Source organism: Rhipicephalus microplus, chromosome 1 (assembly GCF_043290135.1).
Source record: "Rhipicephalus microplus isolate Deutch F79 chromosome 1, USDA_Rmic, whole genome shotgun sequence".
NCBI classification, from domain to species: domain Eukaryota; kingdom Metazoa; phylum Arthropoda; class Arachnida; order Ixodida; family Ixodidae; genus Rhipicephalus; species Rhipicephalus microplus.
This window is the reverse complement of record NC_134700.1, coordinates 116,100,141-116,112,550: the sequence shown is the minus strand read 5'-3', so window position 1 is coordinate 116,112,550 and position 12,410 is coordinate 116,100,141. Positions and strand designations below refer to the sequence as shown.

The 12,410-nt window shown below is 48.1% G+C and overlaps 1 protein-coding gene across 1 annotated transcript in view; it reads right to left on the bottom strand.

Moving 5' to 3' along the window:
• LOC119178327 (uncharacterized) overlaps positions 1–12,037 on the bottom strand; it is a 143,422-nt gene extending 131,385 nt beyond the window's left edge. The window contains exon 1 of the mRNA XM_075887310.1: positions 11,968–12,037. The gene's annotated coding sequence lies outside the window, so the exon portion shown is untranslated. The remainder of the gene's footprint in view (positions 1–11,967) is intronic.
• Between the last annotated feature and the right edge of the window lie 373 nt (positions 12,038–12,410).

Sequence of the window (12,410 nt, the reverse complement as noted above, 5' to 3'; positions counted from 1 at the left end):
GCGGAAGCTTTTATAACTGGTGGGAAGCATTCAACCAAACACTCATTGCGCATTCTGGATCGTGGGAGGTGATTGTTAATACACCCTTCTACGACCCTATCGCATATGTTAACATGATTGATTGCACAAATTGGCAGTTGTGCAGGGGCGTTTTCGAAGAACACTCAAACACCAGCGTAGCTCACTGGTAAAATATTTGACTGCCACAGAGAGTGCCCTTGTTCCAAGCTTCTCCATTCTTTGAAATTTTCTCCCCATTAATTCTTTTCCTATTTATCGCGACAGCGTATACGGACACAAGCAGTGGCCGTGACAATCAGCTTCTGACGGAGTTTTAAGCATTGAAGTGGTTCTGTAGTAGAATATTGGGCGGCCACGCGGAGGACCCATGTTTGGATTCCATTTTATCGTGGGTATGAGAACGAAAAATACCCTGGGTGTTTTTTATTCACTCGATTTTTTTTATTTACCGCGATAGCGGTAACGGCCATCGGCAATAGCGGCGCACAACTGCGGTGCCAAAATCGGCCTTTGTTGTGATCTCTTAGCCAGTTTTCGCTGTAAAACACTCCTTAAATTAGCACGGCACATTGTAATTCATTTGCACAAAGCACAAAGAAAACGCCTGCACTCATTCATTAACAAATGTTTGAGTGAAGCCCTTAATAAAATTTTCCCTCCTGAAGGCGACCTGTCTGCTTTAAGTAAAAGACAGGAACACAAGCATGAAGTTTCCGTGATTCGATACTGAACGTGACAGCGTAAAGCTCTGAACACAGGGCTTTATGGTGTTCGACATGATGTGCGATGCAGAACACTCCGGAATGCGGCAATACGCCTCAGCACAAAGGGGAACAGTGAGTCGGTAAGCATGCACGCTGCACCCACATCCGGTGCTTCGGCATGCACTCAGAAGTCTCGGCAGTTTGTAAACCAAGTACAAGTGAAGAAATGAAAAACTCGGCCTCAATATACAATAGCGTAGTCAACAAAACAATTTTCGCGAGTCAGATACCCGCTATCAATGACTTCTTTTAGTGTTGGACCCGGCTAGGCGAACGCTGATGTTAATCGCGATGAAGCGTGGCATTATTATACAATTCTTATCTTAGCCAACACAGTTACACATTTCAATTTATTATTCTAACTTAAGTCCCAACATATCCCATTAGTTTCGTCGATGCCTCAATGTAACGTAGGGAAGGAAGAAGAAGCAACTAAATTTGGTGACTGTTCCGGTGTCGCTGTTTCTTTCCCAAACACCCTCGCATGCAGCTAGCGATTGCACGAGTTGTTTGGATCCTAGCACTCCTTTATAGAAAGGGCACACTTTGAACATGACTGTATTCTATTAAAAACGATCTAACAGTGACGCTGTTTAGGCCAGTCGTAAAACGTCAACCGCCATCATTGTTATAAACGAGTACGAGGCGCAAAACAGAATATAGGCCAACCCTGCTACGGCGTGGCTTGTGGTAATTTATAAGGGTAAGAGAACAAAAACAGGGCAGAGAAACAAACAAAAAGACGGCAAGAGAAAGATAAAGAACGAGATAAAATTCTTTTTTAAACTTCTGCTGAGGTGGGATTTGAACCCGCGTGTAGGAGGGAATAAAGGCGAAAATCTTAACCACTTAGCTATCCAGGCTGACTAACAGAGTGCAGCGTAGCCTTGACTAGTATAATGTATCATGTAGCCCGGGGGAAAGAAGAAAAGAGAGAGCAAAGCATATCATCACTTGAAAGAGAAAAATACAGAGGAACAAAGCAGATAAAGAGAGCGAGAGAAGCATTTAAGGAGAGAGATAGAGAAAGAGATGGCAAGGAAGAGGAAGCGAGGGACACAGAGAAAATAAGACAGGAAATTAAAAAGAGAAAGAAAAAGATTGAGAGAAGGAGATAGAAATAAGTAAAAAGAGAGAAAGGCAGAAAGCAAGAAAGAGAAAGGAGAAATGATTTGATTGATATGTGGGGTTTAACGTCCCAATACCACTATATGATTATGAGAGACGCCGTAGTGGAGGGCTCCGGAAATTTAGACCACCTGGGGTTCTTTAACGTGCACCCAAATCTGAGCACATGGGCCTACAACATTTCCGCCTCCATCGGAAATGCAGCCGCCACAGCCGGGATGCGAACCCGCGACCTGCGGGTCAGCAGCCGAGTACCTTAGCCACTAGACCACCGCGGCGGGGTAGAGAAAGGAGAAAGAGAAAGATTGAAAAAAGAGATAGAAATAAGTAAAAAAGAGAGAAAAAGAGATAGCAAGAATGAGGAAATGACAGATGGAGAATATTGAAAGCACAAAGAAGGACATAAAAAAAACCATGCAGAAATGGTGTGACAAAAAGAAAGAGAAAATGAGACAAGCAAACATGGAGAAAAAAGGTGACACAGCTCCGCTATTTCTTGGGGCTTTACACCCCTAGGGCGAAGCAGCTTCAGGTGTTTTACTGCGAAAGCTGCTATGTGATTACCAAAAAAGTCGCGTGCATCGTGCTGTTCGACGCCGCTGCCGGTGTCCGAAAGCGCCATCAAGGAAAATAAGAAAATAAATTTGGTGCTCAAAATACACCCATAGAACTTGAACACGGGTCTCCTGCGTGTAAGCCCAATACACTACCACTGAGTGACGCCCCTGCTTGAAATTCCATCAAAAACTGGCCTTAGGCAGGCTTGATGTCCAGGAAAGAATAGTGTTATTATGAGTAATAAAGGGTGTCAGAACCAAAAATGAACAACCAGGGGCTACTCGAGGTGAATCACGTAACCAGTGGGTCCCCGAATGTTTCAACCCTATTACAAAAAGGCCCCGCCGCGGTGGTCTAGTGGCTGAGGTCTTAGCTGCTGACCCGCAGGTCACGGGTTCGAATCCCGGCTGCAGCGGCTGCATTTCCGATGGAGAAAGAAATGTTGTAGGCCCGTGTGCTCATATTCGGGTGCACATTAAAGAACACCAAGTGGTCGAAATTTCCGGAACCCTTTACTACAGCGTCTCTCATTATCATATGGTGGTATCGGGACGTGAAACCCCACATACCAATCAACCTATTACAAAACGTTCATGCATAATTTTTCATCAGCGTAAGTTTGTATTGTGTGGTGCACGTTTAAAATATGCGGCTTCAAGATGCCAACAGAAAAAGGCGTGCGTGAGTTGTGGCTGATATGAAGACAAATTTTTTACGGGAATATAAAAGAATGAAATGGTAAACAAAGATAAATTCAGTTGTTTTATGTATAGAAATTTTAGCTTTTTTGTGTGTTTATATGTTTTCTTTTTTAAGGTTTTTTGTTAAGAAATCTAACACCTTTAAAAAATTACATATGTTACCTATTCAATCCACCCTTCCTTTCAGGAAGTGAATTATTTTGAAAAGCAAGGCACCGTCCCATACATGGCCTATCCCCCTAGGTGGGTTGCATCAAGGCGTTGAGAAACCAACCAACCGACCGACCGACCGACCGACCGACCCTAGACGCCATGGCGCAGGTATCGACGTGCAAGTGGCCCAGTAGAAATTCACAACGGAGATTTCAGGGGCCCATGACTTGTGAACACGGCAGCCCAGAAAGCCCCAATAGGAAGCCGGCGAGTCGACCCGAGGAGTGCCAGGCAGTTGGCAAGGGGGTGCTTGTTCGTGAAAGCAGGGTGGAGGCAGTTCGCCAGTGTCACGGGCATGAGTGCCTGAGTTGCCAGGAGTTCCTGGCAGAGTTCAAGAGCCGGTGTGCCCTGCTTCACTTGACCTTAAGCTTCTACGGTACACGTAGCCATCGTGAGGCTACGGCCGTCACCAGGCCCACTAACGGCCGTTAGCCGGAGTGCTTGGCTCTGGCCCCTGGTTCGCGCGGCCGAAAAGACTGCCTGTCTTCGTCGGCCTTGTCTTCGGTGTCTACCTTCTTTGTGATGCCTACATCTGAGCGTCACCTTGCTGTTCGCTGAATTCCTGTGGTACCGACATTCCCGTGTTTCACCTCCTTTACGCAGACGAACCACGCATAAGCTCCAAGCATCCATCGGCGAGACGGTCTCGTGGTATATAGAACTCAATATGTGCGCTGCTTTTCCCGAGTTTTTCTGTGTTGTATCGACTTGTGTTCTCGTGTAGCATCCTTGTTGTATGTGTATTTTGTGTGTCGTTTACATGAAATAACGAAAAACAGAAAACAGCCTCGTCATTTTATATACCGTCGTTGTCGTCAATGACAAAACAAAATCCACATAATCTAAGCATTCCAAGAACTCCATCACGAAGGCACATCATAAAAAATGCACAAAATTTCTGGCAAGTGCGTAGTGGGTACCACGCTGGCATGATCAATTATTTGTTTCTTGGCCTATCCCCCAAAATGGGTGTGAGCCACACATATACGCCATCATCATTAGAATCATCATTGAATGCCTGCCTACTAAACAAAAATTATGATAATTAAGCGCGTAATGAGTAACTTGAAAGTGAGCTTGCAGCATTTACCGAGACAGTGTTTAAAAAAGGCTCTGAAAGGCAGTTTTCCCGCTTTCGCTCAGTCTGTGCTGTATGTTCCACGCAAGCCTGGTGCTATATATGTTTTTTGACGTCGTTTGCATTCCTTACCTACTCTGAATAACTGGTTAATTTTATAGCCAGAAACTGCAAATTCAGTCCCCAATTTTCTTCCACTTATGAGAAAACGAAGACATCTCTCCCAATGCTCATTTATATATGTTCTCTTTACTTTTCCACCACCAATCCTCTATCAGTAAATTATTTCGTACGCGAATCTGTTTACATTTCATTGATGCCATTTAAAACAAAAAAAAATATGCAGGCTAGTGTGAAATCATAGACACTGGTGGATATGACTGTATGCATTTAGGGCATCCTATATTGTTTCCTTAGGTACCACACTACATGCGAACTTCTGTTTTTTGTTTACTGAACACCGCTGATGAGTATGCGTTGCCAAGAAACCAGTTAATGGACTATAAGCGCGGGTGACATTCTGACGCACATCGACAATACCAGAAGCTAGGGAGCCTTGTTGATTACCTTGAGAGGTAAGACAGGCTTTGTCTCAAGTGTACCTTCGCAGGATTCAGCAGGGAATTCACTTCTCATGACCATCTCTTGGACAGCCCGTGTGAACTCTATTCTTGCTGTACGTGCAGAACTACGACTACTGTGTACTGCAGGCCTTGTATGGCGACTTGACGTCGACATTAGATTTTTTTTTCACTTCGCAAATGAAGATTCCAGAAAGGTATAGTGCGCACGCCAAAAGATCACAACATCGGGACAGCAATGAAGGGCTTTGAGACCGGTACAATCTACCAATTGTTGACTAACTTCAAGACCATTTCACAGATTGCAGCGCACAACTAGAATCACAATTTTTAGAGCAGTGGAGCACGTGGCTGTCGACGCTTTGTTGGCCGTAGCTTCTACCTCACGTTAGCTGCAAGCTTCCGCTCGTGCCGAAATTATAGCTCAAGAGCATATTGCACGACGCATATTTGATATTATTACGGCTTCGCTCTTTGCATATTTCTGGAGAAAACAGGAGACGCAGCGGCCGCCTAGGCGTTTTAGATAAGTCTGATTTTATCTAGAAGAAAAATAACTATGTTCCTGCGGAACGCGACTGAGTCATGCGCCCAGCTCAGTCCCACGTTCGGACTGGCAAGTCGAGCCTGCCGGCTACCTCGTAGGCTCACTGAACTGCCATTTGATCTGTACATAAGGTTTGCTTTCTACATATCAGGCCCTGACTTCTCGTGCTTTCACGGTAGGAGAAGCGAGACAGCATAACAAACTGCTAACGACGTGTTATTTTGAACTAGTTTAATGACATTATAAAGCAAAAGAAAATAATGCGTCAAATACATTCTGTTTGCTGCGTCACTCACGAAACGTGAAATATATAGTAATATTTGGAGATCAGTCACACCTTAATGCGACAGATCACAACAGCAAAGTTTTAATTTAGTTGTGAGGGCTGGGCGGGCTAGGCATGAAGGCTGAGAGGCGTTGTGACGAGAAGAATGCGCTTTATTCGAACATGAAAACGTGCCGACCGCCCCGGAGGCGGGAGCGAGATTGATAAAACGTGTCCCCGGCCCTCGCTTGGGCTTGGAGTTTATCTGAGTAAAGGCGCCGCAGGTGGCGCTGCCGATTAGATAGGCCGCTACGCTATAGTGCGCATGCGGGCGCTCACATCCGGCCCCTCCTTGTCTGACCAAGTCCCATTGGTCTAGGAAAGGAGCACTACTTGGTGGCTTCACTGCGAGAGAGAATAGTCCTTCAAGCGCTCGGGTGGGCGCTTTTGGCGGTGAGGTCGCGAGGAGGGTACCGCTGGAGGCAAAACTGCAGTGCCAAGGGAAACTGGTGGTTGAGATAACTCATTGCCAACACTGGGAGAGCCAGATAAGTCACACAAAGGCCACTCTTGGGTTTTCACAATGTAAGGCTCGACATAAGGTGGCACGTAGTGCTTGAGTTGAGAGACGTGCACTATCCTGTCTTGGAGTCGATCACGAGGACCTTGACCAGTTACGCGGCTAACGACAAACGTAACGGGTGTTTTCTGGTTGGTGATTTGGTATATTCCCTTGAATTTGGGTGCCAACTTTCCAATTCCATCTGCTACAGGCTGTTGGCGGCGCACCCAGACGAACTGGCCGACTTGGAAGGAGTGGTCTCGATGGGACTGATCATATGCTGTCTTCCGTTTCCCTTGTGCTTCCTCGGTATTACTTGCTGCTACGGCCCGGTTCTGAGACAGCATTAGGAGACGGTCTTGTAGGGTCCTGGCTGTGGCGGGACGGTGGCGTTGATATGGGAGCTTGGGGACGTATCCATACAGTAGTTCAAATGGAGAGAAACAGCTGCTGGCGCTATAGCTTGTGTTGATGGCAAAAGCAGCTTCTTCGAGTTTGCTTGCCCAGGAGGTCTGGTCCGTTGGACACAGCTTACGAAGAACGGAGACTAAAGTCCCATTGCTTCTCTCTACAAGACCATTGCTGGCTGCGCGGTATGCCACTGAATAATGAATCTCAGCACCGTGCATGTGCATGAAGTGCTTAAACTGGTGAGATTCAAAGGCTGCTCCATGGTCAGACATGCAGTCATCAGGACAACCAAAGCGGAAGAACACCGACTGTAAATGTGCTATAACTTCCTTAGCTGATGTTGAAGTTACAGCCGCTGGGACAATGAAACGCGTGGCAAAGTCAATGACATTCAAAATGTACTTCTTTCCTGAAGCAGCCGGCATTGTGATGTGATCAATGGCAATTAAGGCAAAAGGAACATCCGACACTGGCATGAGACCCATTTTGCCAACACTTTTAGATATTGGGCGGTTGTTGCTTTGGCAGATCTGGCATGCTGTGACGTAGTGGGTCACTGAAGATGTAAGGTTTGGCCACCAGTAACGTTCTCTCACTTTGGTCAGTGTCCGGGTTACATCCATGTGGCCTCCACCGTCATGAACAACCTCCAGGACAGCCTGGCGCATCTTTGCTGGCACTACAATAGCTTGAGAACCTGAAGTCGCGTCACTATGGTACAGGATGTCATCAATTATGGCAAGGTCATGGTCCCACGATTCTGAAGATGACAGAGAGCGACGAAGGTCCTGGCACTCTTTGTCTTCTGCTTGCATAGCTGCGAGAGACTGTGTCTGATGGAGGACTGCTGCAGATAATCGTGACAGCATGTCAGCAACCACGTTTTGACGGCCTGGATGGTGCTGCACAGTGAAGTCGAACTCTGTAAGATCCATCAACATGGTCGTAAAACGACGTGAAGGCCTGATGTTGGCTGTTAAGAATGCAACGGTCCAGTTGTCAGTCAACAGGCAAAATTTCTTGCCGAGCAAGTAGTGTCGGAACTTGATCGTAACCGCCCAGTGGACACCAATACACTCCCAAACGTTGCTATGCAACTTCTTCTCTGCGGCCGTGAGTGCACGACTCGCATATTCGATCACAGTTTCTTTTCCACACTGTTTCTGAGAGAGCACAGCACCAATTGCGGTTCCTGAGGCATCTGTTGTGACTGTGGTTTGGGCGTCTGGATCAAAATGGCCCAGTACAGGTGCCTCTGTTAATGCTGTGCGAATTCGCTGAAAGGCTTCATTGCAGTCGCTGGTCCAGGCAAACTCCTCAGACCGTATGAGACTCTGCAACGGTGCTGCTATCCGAGAGAAATTCTTCACAAATCGGCGATAGAAGTTTGCTGTCTGGAGCCATGACAAAACTGCTTTGCTGTTTGCAGGCTGTGGGATTTTCATGATGGCTTCGACTTTGGCAGGGTCAGGCTGCTTGCCGTCCCTGCTCAAAATGAATCCGAGAAACCTGATAGACTTCAAAGCAAACTTACACTTGTCAAGTGAAACTTTGAATCCACTGGCAAGGAGTGCACCAAGTACTTCGTCGAGTAACCTTGCAAACTCGTCAAAAGTTGGCGCAAAAACCAGAACATCATCCAAGTACACCCGCACACCGCACTTTGGGCAATGGGGCTGCAGGTTAGCAAAAATTGACTGCATGGCTCGCTGGAAAGTGGCAGGTGCGTTCTTCAGCCCAAATGGCATGCGGGTCCACATAAAGGTGCCATAGTGGGTCACAAAAGCAGTTTTTGCCTGGTCTTCCTTACGAACGCGAACTTGCCAGTAAGCAAACTTTAGGTCAAGGCAGGCGAAGTACTGTGACCCAGCAATGTCATCCATGATGTCATCCGCATGTGGAAGTGGTTGCACGACGTTCACAGTCATCTTGTTTAGGGGCACATAGTTAACACAAAGGCGCTTCTTGCTACCTCGGCTGACAACCACTGCGGGGAATGCCCAAGGTCCTAAGGCTGGTAGAATGATGCCTTGCCGAAGGAGTGTGCTTATTTGAGCCTCAAGAAAACGACGGTCTGCAGCAGAGTAACGGTAAGGGGATCGACTGTATGGCACAGCATCGGGAAGAAGGTCGATTGAGTGTTCAACACCCTCGTACAGACCTAAGTCATCCTCTTCACGAGCGAATACTTCAGCGTGCTTCGAAAGAATGCTCGTGATTTCCCGTTGTTGATGTGCTGGCAAATGGCTACCAACCTGAGCGGCAGGCAAGTATGGGTCAATGCAAACCTCTATTGTTGAAGAAGCACCTCGCCTGCATTCAGAAGACGGGCCGTTGGTGTTTGAAACCTCATATTGACAAGATAGTGCTAACCACGGGGGTTCATCTGGGCCTGGGAGTGGCATTCGCTGGAGGCCTGCTGAGCTGTGGTGTCCAGATACATGGTAATTGAAAGATGACCCCTGGATCATAACAGCGTTCGACATCCTGGGCAACAGTCGCTCATAGCACCGCACACTTGTTCCTGTGGTGGGATGACGAATTTCAGTTGGCATGGGTGGCTGGAACACCAACTGTGCGTGACTGGCAGCAAACCAGTCTTCCCCCAATATAAGTGGCATGGCATTGTTATCGAGGACGGCGGCTTCCACCAAACCGGTGATGGGTCCCACAGAGATCTTCAAGCAGATAGCACCAGCAGGAGCCACTGTCGTTCCTCCAACGACAACTAGAGGGGGTCTGGTCCAGGGCAGGAGGGGCAAAGATCTGACAAGGTGACGAGAAACAAGTGTCACCTTGGAACCACTGTCTGGAAATGCGTCCACTTGGCCGCTTCCAGCAATTGTGGCGTTTACAAGGGCGCATTGGACCAGCGATCCATCAAGGGTCTCGGAAAGTGTGCTGTGAAGAGCTGGCGAAGGATGCGTTGTAGACTGTGTGGCAGTAGCTCTGGATGGGCACTTTGAAGCTAGATGTCCTTTTTGGCGGCATTGAAAACACACGGCTTCGGCCAAGTTCTGGCCAGAACGGTAGGCAGGAGCGCCGTGCCTCGTAGAGATGGTCAGGTACCGAGCCTCTTGTTGGTCTGGTGGTAGGGCTGCGATTCGCTGCGGCTGTCTTGTTTTGTCTGGTACCGCCTGAACATTCGTGCCCTCTTCACTGTGGTGGGGCACCTGTGGGCTTGGCATTACTAGTTTGGTGCTTGAATACCCTGGGCGTGGGAGTCGACGAGACAAGTGGCTCAATGTTTGGTCAAGCTGCGTTACGATGTCCATATAGGCGGCGACGGTTTCTGGCCGTTGTGCTGCTATAGTAGTGGCCAGGTTCTCGTCGGAAATGCCCTGAAGGGCGTACTCTATGCGCTGAGTGTCGGTAAGAGTGACTGGGCATCCCGAAATGAGCTTCAACTTCGCCAAAGAATAGTGGACCAGGTTCTCTCCGTGCGCTTGCACGCGACAAGTAACAGCTTGTTGCCACTGTAGTAAGGTTTGCTTGGCGCTGAATTGATCCAAGAAAGCTTGCCTGAAGGCGTCCCAGGTGGGACACTGACGGCCAATGACTGCTTTCCAATCCGCGGCTGCTCCACGGAGCTTTCCCAGAGCGACGGCGAGTACGGTTGAAGGCTCCCACGAAGCTAGGTTTCGAGTTCGTTCCAACTCTTCAATCCAGTGGGACGCTGAAATGCTGCCGTCTCCATTAAATGTAGGAAGCGATGCGGACAGGTCTGGAAGGGTCGTGACCTGAACTGGCGCTGCAGCGCGTTGTGACACTTGAAGGAGCTGTTGAATTAAACCCGTCAGCAACTCGGTACTTTGGGCTGCATCGAAGCTCGAAGGAAGCGGCGTAGTGTTCGGGCGCTGGCTGGACGCTGAGGAATCTGGGGAAGGCGACAAAGGCGTCATTGAGCGGTTTTGGGCTATATCGGCGAGGAGACGATTGATCACTTCTTCCTTCGGCCCCGTAGCGTCCAGGTTTCGGCGAACCAACTCTTCACGGAGGAAGTCTGCTGTAAAGCCGGCGAGGTCCTCAGGCGTAGCCTCGTTCCAGTTCACAAGCGGCATGGCGTTCACAAGAAATTAGCAGAAGGAGCACAAGACTCACGAGAGACGAAAAAGGCGGGCAGGTCAAGTTGGTTCGGCTCTGCAGGCGAGCTACTTCATCGGGCGGGTGGGCGTCAGCACGACGGTCGGCGAAACAAAAGGCAAAGGCACGAAATGACTCGGACGAAGCGGCCGAAAGGCGTATCGGGCGGCGGACGGTAAACACAGGACGGAGCGCCGCGCGGCTAGTCCGGCGGATCACTTCACGAGGCGGGCAAAAGGCGACGTTCCAGGCATGGTTCGGAGTCGACTGCGCCAGTTGTGAGGGCTGGGCGGGCTAGGCATGAAGGCTGAGAGGCGTTGTGACGAGAAGAATGCGCTTTATTCGAACATGAAAACGTGCCGACCGCCCCGGAGGCGGGAGCGAGATTGATAAAACGTGTCCCCGGCCCTCGCTTGGGCTTGGAGTTTATCTGAGTAAAGGCGCCGCAGGTGGCGCTGCCGATTAGATAGGCCGCTACGCTATAGTGCGCATGCGGGCGCTCACATAGTAAAAATTCATTTTATACGAACTATCGGGTTAGGTCATTTATAGTCAATTTAATGTTTTCTCTCTTTTACTACTCGCTGTTCAGACTAAAAATAAGTTGCTGGCAGTCTTTAGGAAACATGGCCTTCAACTGCGCTTAAACACTATAAGGCACAAGCACCTTGAATGCATAGAAAACATGCACATATATGATTGAGTAGTACGTATATCATGTTCGCCAGTACAGTGCCGTGAATTTTAAGTTTTGATGACATCCATCGAACAGTTAAGTTTTCATCACATCCCCCAACCTAAACTCCGCGATTGCCGCTTTATGCAACAACGTCTGTTATTCTTAGTGACGAGCAGTTATCTAGGCTACTGAACACTCGCCCCAACAAAACCCAGTCATTTTACATTTCGACTAAAATTACATTGTATCACATTTGTTCCCTTACTCAGTCTGCTTGTAGTAGATATACATTCTTTGTCTATAGTGATTGCAACAATCACAGCTGAAGTCATTTTACCCTTTCATTATGTTTTCTACGGAAAGCGTTGGATCTCACCTGTAAACGGAGAGAAAACAAGCAAGACGAGGAACAAACTTGCGCGTGACATAGCGGCCTACGTGCCTAAAGTGTGCACTAAGAGCTCACGGAGGTAGACATCGATTATAAAGAGCCTTATCGTTTCGCGTGTTCAGCCCTTCCTTTCGACCGCACTATTGACACAAGATTTCGAAAGTAGGACGAGGGAGGAGAGGTTGCGCTTAGTGTGTCACAGTTATGTACATATATGGGTGACAAGCACTTCAATATGAGAGGCAGTTCCGTAACTGGAAGTACGCCACTTGTGTGACACTTGCGCTTGCAATGTTTGTAGAAACATCATAGTAATTCTGTATTGCCACTACAGGCTATGCCAGCCATGGCAATGGAAACATGTAATCACCAGTTACGGTACCAAAACAATGTCCTTAATGAACAGAATGTTATATTTCAATAGCAGT